Source organism: Bos indicus, chromosome 4, assembly GCF_029378745.1.
Source record: "Bos indicus isolate NIAB-ARS_2022 breed Sahiwal x Tharparkar chromosome 4, NIAB-ARS_B.indTharparkar_mat_pri_1.0, whole genome shotgun sequence".
In the NCBI taxonomy this organism is placed as follows: Eukaryota; Metazoa; Chordata; class Mammalia; order Artiodactyla; family Bovidae; genus Bos; species Bos indicus.
In genome coordinates this window covers 115,146,091-115,158,105 of record NC_091763.1, presented here as the reverse complement: position 1 = coordinate 115,158,105, position 12,015 = coordinate 115,146,091, and the positions used below count along the sequence as shown (strand labels likewise).

Below are 12,015 nucleotides of genomic sequence, written 5' to 3'. Positions count from 1 at the left end.
ACCACTAGACCATTCAGTTATGACTTAACTCAAAACCCTTATGATTATACAGTGGAAGTGACAAATAGATTCAAGGGATTAGATCTGATAGAGTGCCTGAAGAACTATGAATGGAGGTTCATGACATTGTACAGGAGGCAGGGATCAAGACCATCCCCAAGGCAAAGACAAGCAAAAAGGGAAAATGGTTGTCTGAAGAGGCCTTACAAATAGCTGAGAAAAGAAGAGAAGTGAAAGCAAAGGAGAAAAGAAAAGATATACCCACTTGAATGCAGAGTTCCAAAGAATAGCAAGGAGAGATAAGAAAGCCTTCCTCAGTGATCAATGCAAAGAAATAGAGGAAAACAATAGAATGGGAAAGACTAGAGATCTCTTCAAGAAAAATTAGAGATACCAAGGGAACATTTCATGCAAAAAGGGGGCACAATAAAGGACAAAAATGGTATGGATCTAACAGAAACAGAAGATACTAAGAAGAGGTGGCAAGAATACACTGAAGAACTGTACAAAAAGGTCTTCATGATCCAGATAACCGTGATGGTGTGATCACTCACCTAGAGCCAGACATCCTGGAATATGAAGTCAAGTGGGCCTTAGGAAGCATCACTATGAACAAAGCTAATGGAGATGATAGAATTCCAGTTGAGCTATTTCAAATCCTAAAAGATGATGCTGTGAAAGTGCTGCACTCAGTATGCCAGCAAATTCGGAAAACTCAGCAGTGGCCACAGGACTGGAAAAGATGTTTTCATTCCAATCCCAGAGAACGGCAATGCCAAAGAATGCTCAAACTACCGCACAATTGCACTCATCTCACACGCTAGCGAAAGTATGCTCAAAATCCTCCAAGCCAAACTTCAACAGTACGTGAACCATGAACTTGCATATGTTCTAACTGTATTTAGAAAAGGCAGAGGAACCAGAGATCAAATTGCCAACATCCATTGGATTACCGAAAAAGCAATAGAGTTCCAGAAAAACATCTACTTCTGTATTATTGACTATGCCAAAGCCTTTGACTGTGTGGATCACAGCAAACTGTGGAAAATTCTTAAAGATATGGGAATACCAGACCATCCAACCTGCCTCCTGAGAAATCTGTGTGCAGGTCAAGAAGCAACAGTTAGAATTGTCATGGAGCAACAGACTGGTTCCAAATCGGGAAAGGAGTACGTCAAGGCTGTACATTGTCACCCTGCTTATTTAACCTCTATGCAGAGTACATCATGAGAAACGCTGGGCTGGATGAAGCACAAGCTGGAATCAAGATTGCCAGGAGAAATGTCAATAACCTCAGATATGCAGATGACACCACCCTTATGGCAGAAAGTGAAGAAGGACTAAAGAATGTCTTGATGAAAGTGAAATACGAGAGTGAAAAGTTGGCTTAAAACTCAACATTCAGAAAACTAAGATCATGGCATCCCATCACTTCATGGCAAATAGATGGGGAAACAGTGACGGATTTTGTTTTTTGGGGCTCCAAAATCACTGCAGATGGTGACTGCAGCCATGAAATTAAAAGACGCTTGCTCCTTGGAAGGAAAGCTATGACCAACCTAGACAGCATATTAAAAAAACAGAGCCATTACTTTGCCAACAAAGGTCCATCTAGTCAAAGCTATCGTGTTTCCAATAGTCATGTATGGATGTGAGAGTTGGACTATAAAGAAAGCTGAGTGCTGAAGAACTGATGCTTTTGAACTGTGGTGTTGGAGAAGACTCTTGAGAGTCCCTTGGACTGCAAGGAGATCCAACCAGTCAATCCTAAAGGAGATCAGTCCTGAATATTCATTGGAAGGACTGATGCTGAAGCTGAAACTCCAATACCTTGGCCACTGTATGTGAAGAATTGACTCAGTGGAAAAGCCCCTGATGCTTGGAAAGATTGAAAGTGGAGGAGAAGGGGTTGACAGAGGAGGAGATGGTTGGATGGCATCACCTACTGGATGGACATGAGTTTGAGTAAGCTCTGGGAGTTGGTGATGGACAGGGAAGCCTGGCATGCTGCAGTCCATGGGGTCACTCAGAGTGGGACAGGACTGACTGAACTGAACTGAATCCAATCTGAGTAGTGTCCTTATAAGAAGAGATTCAGACAGATACAGAGGAACAGGCATATGTGGACACATCAAAAAGGTTGTCACTCGCAAGTCCATGAGAGAGACCACAGATGAAGCAAAGCCTGCAGTGCCTTGATCCCAGTCTTCTAGCCTACAGAATTCTGAGAAAATAGACATCTGCTGTTTATGCCACTCAACTTGTGGTACCTCATTATGGTAACCATAGCAAGCTGAAATAACTTCTCAGATGCTCTGGATCACATACGAATCCTTCTTAAAGGACCTGGGCGCTAATAGGCTCCAGGAGCTACAGTAGGGGGACACATCATATGCCGTCCTTCTCTGCTCAGAGCTGGCGTCACAGGTGAGACATCAGTGGACGTGTACTGTAGGTTTCTGCTCCAGACCTGGGAGGAGATTCTGCTCGGCCATCCATCCTTTCTGGCCCGGTCCCCTGAGATGCCTGGAGAACACTTCTGAAATCTGGAGATGGTAACCTCTGTCAAAGCAGGATAACATGTTTCATTTCTTTTATGGAATTAAAACTCAGTAGGTCCATTTTTCTCAGCTTGATTTTTAACTTTTCCCCCTAGTTGTTATTTTATCTTCTTTTGTTTATATAAGTACTTTATGATCACTAGAAAATTTTTTGGAAATCCAGACCACTACTTGGAGAAGGAAATGGCAACCCACTCCGGTATCCTTGCCTGGAAAATCCCATGGACAGAGGTGCCTGGCAGGCTACAGTCCATGGGATCGCAGAGTTGGACACGACTGGGCCACTAACACACACAGACCACTACTATTTTGACAAGTTTTCTTCTAGCTTTTTATTTATTTATTTTAGTTCTACCAGTTTATTGCTACCAACCCATCTCCCTCCACCCTCATGCATGTGTGCTCAGTCATGTAACCCCAAGGACTGCAGCCCACCAGGCTCCTCTGTCCATGGACTTTTCCAGGCAAGAATACTGGAGTTGGTTGCCATTTCCTTCACCATCTTCTAGCCTTTTAAATATGTAGATAGAATCATATCTCTATATATGTATACACAATTTTATTAATTCATATTTGGTGGTGTGGGTCTTCGTTGCCACTCAGGCTTTCTCTAGTTGCAGTGAGCAGGGGCTGCTCTCTAGCTGCAGTGCATGGGCCTGTCATTGCAGTGGCTTCCCTTGTCTTGGAGCATGGGCTCTGAGGCTGGGGGACTTCAGAAGTTACAGCACGTGGGCTCAACAGAGCACAGGCTCAGTTGTAGCGGCCTTAGTTGTCCTTCGGCAGGTGGAATCTTCCTGGATCAGGCGTTGAACCCATGTCTCCTGCATTGGCAGGTGGATCCTTTACCGCTGAGCCACCAGCAAAACCTGATAGAACACCTTAATCAATTAACAATCTGAAATAGTATTTTGACTCCTAAAAATGTGTGTGTGTGTTTGGTTTTTTCCTGGCCTCACCTTGAGACTTGCAGGAACTTAGTTCCCCAACCAGGGATTGAACCCAGGCCCTTGGCAGTGAAAGCACGGAGACCTAACCACTGGACCACCAGGGACTTTCCCTCAATATGTTTTTGTAGATAATTTTATTTTCGGCTGTTTCTTCATCTGATACGGCATTGAGCCCTCTTATTAACATGTTCACAAACGTTCTATTATATGAAAGTGTGCATTCTATGGGCTCTTTCCCCCAGTGGTGTATCTGGACTCTACCCGAATGTAACTCTGCTCACGTGGTCTCCTTCACACTCCCAGCAATCGTCAAACACGTAATCCGTCTGGACACAAACTTGGGGCCTCTTCTGGTGTGCATCCGTTACTACTGGACTTGTTGCTTTCGATGATGGTGTTGTTATGGTTGGAAAGGGCAGGCAGTGGCTTTATATGTCCTTAGTGCTACCCATTTTATTTCTCTGTCTCTTCCTTTTACATCTGTTGCCCCAGTCTTGGCTGATTCTCCCTCTTCTCTGCCCTAGAAAAGGAATATCTCTTGCTGAGGTGAGAGGTCTGATGTCGACAGGAAGACACACAGACCATGACAAGAAAAGCGCCAAGAGAGGGCAAGAAACTCCAATACTTTGACCACCTGATGCGAAGAACTGACTCATTGGGAAAAAACCCTGATGCCGGGACAGATTGAAGGCGGGAGGAGAAGGGGAAGACAGAGGATGAGATGGCTGGATGGCATCACCGACTCGAGGGACATGAGTTTGAGTAAGCTCTGGGAGCTGGTGATGGACAGGGAGGCTTGGCGTGCTGCAGTCCATGGGGTCGCAGAGTCGGACACGACTGAGCGACTGAACTGAACTGAAGCTACAGGAAACCAGAGTACTCACCGCATGTCTGGGTCTTAGAGGGTTCAAGGCAGCTTCAAGAGGACAAGGAAGATGAGGCAGCAAATAGGAAACTAAAGTATAATGACGAGGAATTCTCTGTGGTCCAGTGGTTAGGACCCCGAGCTTCCACTGCTGAGGGCCCGGTTTAATCTCTGATCAGGGAACTAAGATCCTACAAGCCACGTGGCATGGCCAAAAATAGATAATTCAGATAAAACACTTAGAACAATGCCCAGCACATGGTCACTGCTCAGTAATGTCAAGGCATTGTTGTCATTATCATTATTCTGTAGCCTTTGGGGGATCCCTTCTTGCACAGACTTTCATAAATGACTACTGTTCCTGGATTCTACCAGGCAAGACATTCAGTGAAATTCGTTTGAATCAAGTCAGTGACTTTGCAAGCAGAAAGTACAGCATACACACACACACAATTATTTCCATTTTTAATTAAAAATTTAACTTGACATAACCTAACGTCTCCCTGTGCCAGGGGCCTGATAAAGGGCATCATGAGATGAAACCAGTTGCCATATATAATTCCACCAAATTTTCATTTCTGAGCTCATTATGTTTACTCAGAGCAAAAACCTAGGATCATCTCTTCTTCCAAAGTTTACCTTCTCCCTATGATGAAGACTTTCACAATTTTATATACCTAGAGCAGGTATTCCAAACACTCGTTCCTCCAGTGGTCAGGTAGCTAAACTGATGGCACGAAGCCAAGGGCATAGCATGTCGTGTATGTGTGCTAAGTTGCTTCAGTCGCCTTCGACTCTGCGACCCCATGGACCGTAGTCCGCCAGGCTCCTCTGTCCATGGGATTCTCCAGGCAAGAATACTGGAGTGGGTTTTCATGCCCTCCTCCATGGGATATTTGCAACCCGGGGATTGAATGCGCGTCTCGTATGCCTCCTGCACTGGCAGGTGGGTTCTTTACCACCAGCACCACCCCAGAAGCCCATAGCACGCTACCCCGACGGAAGCGGGAAGCAGCTAGTCAGCCAAAGCGCATGTCACCAGGCAAGAAACAAGCCGTATTAGTCTAGTTGTCAAGAGAAACAATTCTGTATATTCATCTGAAGCCTCCCATTTAAAAAAAAACCTTGGGACACTAATTTTAAAATCTCTAAATATCCTGAGAGGCAAGCAAAACACCTCTGCAGACCACAGGTTTGCAACCTTTAACTCAAGGCGTGTTGGCTCCCGATTCATAGACTCTTTTAACTCTTCTGGTCCGAGATGAATTCCCAACCACAAAGCCTAGGCTGAGCTGACCTGAGGATGTCTTCGTTGTTGTTCTTCAGTTGCTCAATCGTGTCCCACTCTTTTTGACCCCATGGACCACAGCACACCAGGCTCCCCTGTCCTTCACCATCTCCTGGAGTTTGCTCAAACGTATGTCCATTTAATTGGTGATGCCCATCCAACCATCTCATCCTCTGCTGTCCCCTTCTCCTGCCCTCAACCTTTCCCAGCATCGGGGTCTTTTCCAATGAGTCGGGTCTTCACATAAGGTGGCCAAAGTACTGGAGCTTCAGCTTTAGCAGCAGTCCTTCCAATGCATATTCAGGGTAAATTTCTTTTAGGATTGACTAATTTGATCTCCTTGGACTCTCAAGAGTCTTCTCCAACACCGCAATTCAAAAGCATCAATTGTTCAGTCAGCCTTCTTTTTGGTCCAGCCCTCACATCTGTACCTGACTAGAGGATGTCTTTACCCTGTGGGAAAGCCACGCACCTTCCTCCCCAATAGAAGAGGTTGCCTACTCTTTCCTTCTGGTCCCAGAAATGCACTCAGTGCTCATTCACTCAATCACGCCCAACTCTTTGTGACCTCCTGGACTGTAGCCCACCAGATTCCTCTGGCCATGGAATTCTCCAGGCAAGAATACTGGAGTGGGGTGCCATGCCCTCCTCCAGGGGATTTTCCTGACCCAGGAATCAAACCACCATCTCCTGCATTTGCAGGTGGATTCTTTACCCACTGAGCCACCTGGGAAACCCATGAAATGCACTACCAACTGACAAATAAAGCTGTTCTAAGACATTTGGGTAGGGAATTATAAAAATCCTTCATACAGGAGGGAATTACACATGTAGTGTTTAGGCAAAACAGTAACTCCATTTATAAAGGTAATTAATTTTCCCAATCTATTCCAAAAGGATTTGCTAGCAAGGGGTACAACAGAAGAAATAATTAAGGCAGAATGTTTCTAATTTTCATATTTGAGGAGAGAAATGGAAGGAGTTAGCTTGCTTATGAAATTAGAACTTTAAAAAATGTGGCACATCTTATTAAAACACTCATTTTAAGAAATGCTGTTTTTAACTCCTTGTTAAAGGAGTGAAAGAAAGTGAAAGTCACTCAGTCCTGTCGGATTCTTTGTGACCCTGTGGACTATACAGACCATGGACTTCTCCAGGCCATGGAGTGGGTAGCCTTTCCCTTCTCCGGGAGCTTCCCAGAAATCGAATCCAGGTCTCTCACATTGCAGGCGGATTCTTTACCAGCCGAGCCACAAGGGAAGCCCAAGAATATTGGAGCGAGTAGCCTATCTCTCCTCCAGTGGATCTTCCCAACCCAGTATTCAAACCTGAGTCTCCTAAATTGCAGGCAGATTCTTTACCAACTGAGCTGTCAGGGAAGCCCATGATAGGAGTGAAAGTATACCCCAAAGCAGCAAGATGACTGTTTTAATACTGTACTTGTTTAAACTGAGAAATCTCTAATTTTACTAATTAACGTGATACTTAGTTCCAGTGGCTAAATGCAACATGCAAGTTCTGTGTGTGCTGTGCTGTGCTAAGGCGCTCAGGCGTGTCTAACTCTTTGCCACTCCATGGACTGTTGCCCACCAGGCTCCTCTGTCCATGGGATTTCCCAGGCAAGAATACTGGAGTGGGTTGCCATTTCCTCCTCCATGGGATCTTCCTGATCCAGGGATCAAACCCGAGGCTCCTGTGGCTCCTGCATTACAGGCAGATTCTTTACCGTTGAGCCACCAGGGAAGCCCCAGTTTTGTATAAGGATGTAAATTTCATTCTCATATTTTCAGTGGCAATTTTCAGTAGACTGTCTTGTGGTTCATTTGTTGAAGAAAAACACATTGTTTTATTGTCTTCTTAGTGAGTGGTCACTCAGTTGTGTCCGACTTTTTGTGACCCAATTGGACTATACAGCCTGCCAAGCTCCTCTGTGCATGGAATTTTTCCTGGCAAAAATATTAGAGTGGGTTGCCTACTCTAGGGGAGCTTCCCTACTCAGGGTTAGAACCCTAGCTGCCTGTGTCTCCTGCTTTGGCAGGTGATTTTTTACCACTGCGCTACGTGGAAAGCCCCTTCTTAGAGTATTAACTGTAAAAATGTGACGTGCTAAGTTGCCTCAGACAATAATGAAATCTAAGAGGTCTTTTTATTGTTAGATTTTTACTTTATCTTATTTTTCATTCAGTCACTCAGTAATTATTTTAGCTGTAATGCATAGTTTGCAGGATCCTAGTTCCCCCACCAGGGATGGAACCTGAAGCCCTGCAGTGAAAGCTCCAAGTCCCTGGACCAGGGAATTCCCAGATTTTAATTTTGTAAAGGTTGGACGTCTTGACCAACCCTTTATTATCTTATAGAATAATAAATACCATATTTCTTCAGCCTAATTAATGATCAAGCTCATGTATGTTGAACTAAAAGGACATTTTAGTTTTAAGGGTTTTTTTTGTTTGTTTTTTTGACTTTGTCCATAGTTTTCTTTCTTGGTGACCATAATACATGTAAAAATGTACATGTGTAATTCTGTACATGGATGACATAGTATATTGTTTTATTTTCCCAGTGTGTTACCTAATATGTGTTTAATTCACGGCTGAACTTTAAAAGGAAAAAAAATTATTTTATAGATGAAATATGCACTTCGTAAAGTAATAAAAAGAATGTTTGAGCACGATGCTTTACCTGTAAACACATGCAAATGTTAGCACACGACGCCTGTATATATTCAACAAATATTTGTTCAAAGAAATATGAATGGAAAGGAAATGTTTTTCCCTTTGTTCCACTTCACAGTAATATTGCAAAGAAACACTTCAAATAACTGCTGTGTCAAAAATTTTAATTTACTGCTCAAATTTTAACGTTTTTAATCTACATTTCACCCTTAGCTCACATATAGTTTGGGAAAGGAGTAGAGGAGTTGGTCACCGTCAGTTCAAAGAATGCATCACCTTGTTTAGGGGAGAAACTAACCTAATTTGAATGGCCAAGTAGTAAAAATTAAACAAAGACATTCTGTCCATTCAGTACAAAACTCCTCAGCAAAACTGGCATCGAGGAACATCATGAAGGGACTCAACATATGAGCCTAAGTATTGTTTAATTAAGACTGTGCATCAACATCCATTTTGAAGACCTTAAAAAAGACGGATATAGCTCTCTTCTGGATCCGTATTGAAGAGAAGTGGACTTATGGTCTAAGCAGGAGACACACAGGGGCATAAATCCTACGTGATGATGTTGGAGCCAGTGTATGATCCCCGACCGGGACCAGTGCTGACTTCTACGTGAGGCTTTTATTTCATTGCATTCGCCTGGCAACAGTCTAAGCACTACGTGTCCAGGTGACGCGGGGAGCAGCGTCTGGACGACCGACCGACCAGCAGGGCCGGGACAGGGGACAGTGAGCGCTTCCCTGTTATGCCCGCCGGGACACAAAGCGCCGTCCTCGGCCTGCCGCCCAGTCAGCCCGCGGCTCGTGTTGTCCGCAGCACAGCGAGGGGAACCCGGTTTCCCTCCCAATGGACACCGGTGAACACCGGTGAGCGGGGACGAAAGGCCGCGAGGCTCAGGGCGGCCGCGCCGGGCCCGCTCCGCGCGCGCCCCGTCGGGACCGGGAGGCGGCGTCTCTGGAAGCGGTGCGCGCGGGATCCCTCCGCCGCCTGCGGGTCCTTCCGCGCCAAGTAGTGCGCGGCCGACAGGCTTCCGCAAACGCGGGCCCCGCCAGGACGCGTCGGCGGGCCCCTCGGTCGGGGGCCGTGAGGGCGGCGGGGCTGAGGCGTGACGGGGGCACGGTTCTCAACTCGGCGCGCCCGCTCGGGAGACACACGTTTCCAACTGAGGAGCCACGGCGGTGGGCCCGGATCCTCAGGGAGCGACCATGCGGACAGGCGCCTGGGAGCGGCGGGAGGCCGTGGAGCCGGGGAGGCAGGTGTCCCGGCCGGCCGCCCCGCCCCCACCGCCGGCCGGAAGAGGAAGCAGCCAGGCCGGGCCCCGCGGGGCCACCCGCCGGGTCTCGCGGGGCGGCGGGGGGGCGGGGTGAGGATGCCCTGGCTCGGGGAGGCGCGTGACCTAGTTCGTCCCCGAGTGGATTTGACAGGTTGTCAGCCCGGCTCCCAGCCCCCACCGCCTTCCGGGTCCCTCTCCCTCTCCTCCCCTCCCCTCCTCCCCCTACCGCTGGCGCTTGGCCGGGCGGCCGCCGGCGCGCCGCGGCTCAGCCGCCCATTGGTCCTCTCGGCCCCTCAATCTCTCGAGCGCCCCGCCTTCGTTCCTGGCTCGGATTCCCATTCGCCCAGGGCCCCGCCCCCGCCCCTACTCCCTTCCCATTGGTCCTCAAGCGGTACCGGTGCCCGCCCCCACGCCGAATCGCCCTCCCATTGGCTCCACGCAGGCGGCCCCGCCCCGTTCCGCTCCGGTTCGCCCTTCCATTGGCCTCGGGCCCGCCGCCCCGCCCCCTCTGCGGCGGCCTCACACCCCCTCCCCCCCACTTTCGGGGAGCCGAGCCGGGGAAGGCCCCTCAGCTCACGGCTCCTGCGGGCTTCTTCAGTCGCCAGCGTCCCTCCCACCCCCTTTCCGCTCCTATCCCTCGCCTCTTCTCCTCTCCCAATATCTAACGTCTCCACTATGTCTTTCTCCCCGCCTCGCTTCCGTCGTCCGGGAGCCCGAGCCGGGAGCACCCCACCCTCCTGCCCCGCCTACCCTGGGGCTCCGCGTCCAGCGCTGCCCGCGCGCTCGCCTCCTGCCCCTTTCCTCCTTTGCGTCACTTCGCATTTTTCCTTTCTTTCCTGAAATCTCTTGCCCACTCCAGGTTTCCTCCCGGGGTCCAGTCCGTCAGGTCTTCACCGCGCCCCCTTTCTCCGCCCCACGCCTCCATTCCCTCGTCCCCTCCCCGGTTTCACCGCCCTCCCACCCTGCCTTCCCCTGAACTCAACATACAGGGGAGAGGCAGGGATAAACAGAGAAATATCAGCGTTGAGATGGTTATTGCTTTGCGTCTTTGAAACGGAAAATGAACTGAAACGCCCAAATCCACCCAGCCCTGAGATCGAGATTGAGTTCTTAAAGGACCATGTGAGACCAGAATGACAAACTTGATTAGCAGCAACATAACCAGTTATTTTTCCTTGAGGAATCTACTGTTAATATCGGTTGTTTATGCAATACGGTCATCTGACAGTTTAAGGGGTGTGTGTGTGTTTAATTTGTGCCAGTTTTCCTAAGTGTCTGCTTTTGTCTGTAAGGATGAATTGTCTGAAAGAGCTGAGGGTTGGAGCAAATCCCCACACAAGTCTTTTGCTTTCCTGCAGGAGAACCCTTGATTATTCAAATGATGACACTCCAGTAGCTTTCCCAAGCTTATGAAAGAGGGCGGTTGATATAAAACTTAAACCCAGGTCAGACTCCAGCGGTGCATGGAGAGATTCCATCTAGACTGGTGCGTCTAACGCCCGTTGCACGTGTCACAGAGGGTCTTTACAAAGCTCCTACAGTGGCCTCCAAGGTTCTGCCTTAGACGATTCTGGCTGCCTCTCCTGCCTCTGGTTACTGCACCCCAAGAACAATGACCACCTAGGGCTTCTTGCCACAGGGCCTTTGCACTTGCTGCTATTTCCTCATGTCACCCCAGGAGGCACTTCTGACCCTGTATCTAGCGTGATCAGTTACTGCCATATCACCCAGTTATTTCCTTCAGAGTATAAGCACGGTCTGAAATCATCTTGTTTACTTACCTGTCTAGCCCCCTGGACACAGGTGCGATTTTGGTGTTTTTCCAGAGCTGTATCTCCAGGGCACAAAGTAGGCACTCTGTAAATCCTTGATGAATAAATACAAATGGAACATGAGCTATGGTCAAGTGAACTAACCAAACTGTCCTTCTCATCTGGTTCTACCAGCGTTGAATAGACACACATGTAAGTAAGTGAACTGGAAAATAGCTCTTGTGTTGGTAACTATTCTGTGTTTCTTTGTGTGCTTTATTTCTGGCTGTTCTTTGACAAGGAGAGTGAGAGATAAGGCCTGTGGCCCCGAGGCCACCCACTTGCCCCCCTCTTATCCAGCTGTCACAGCGTGTGCTCACTGCCTCGCTCTCACCCTTACCCCAGGTGGGCAGATACTTGGCTGGCAGTACCTTCCTCCTCCAGGGCAGTCTCAGAGGCGCTTTGCTTGGCTGAGGGCTCAAGTGGGGGAAGGGAAGGAGTCAGTGTTACCATGAGGCTCTGCTGGACAGCTGGGGCCCTGTCCTGGGTTCAGCCTTAGGCCGGAAAGCAAAATAGGAAGACGCCCCTTCTGGTTTCCCCTTCCTTTATCTCCCTCAGACATACTGCTGGGGTTCCGTTCAGCAGTGAGCCCTCT

At 48.2% G+C, this 12,015-nt stretch overlaps 1 long non-coding RNA gene across 1 annotated transcript in view; it reads right to left on the bottom strand.

The window, feature by feature from the left end:
* The window catches only part of LOC139182810 (uncharacterized), a 43,617-nt gene extending 31,922 nt beyond the window's left edge, over window positions 1-11,695 (bottom strand). The window contains exon 1 of the long non-coding RNA XR_011566382.1: window positions 11,391-11,695. This is a non-coding gene — a long non-coding RNA (uncharacterized lncRNA). The remainder of the gene's footprint in view (window positions 1-11,390) is intronic.
* Between the last annotated feature and the right edge of the window lie 320 nt (window positions 11,696-12,015).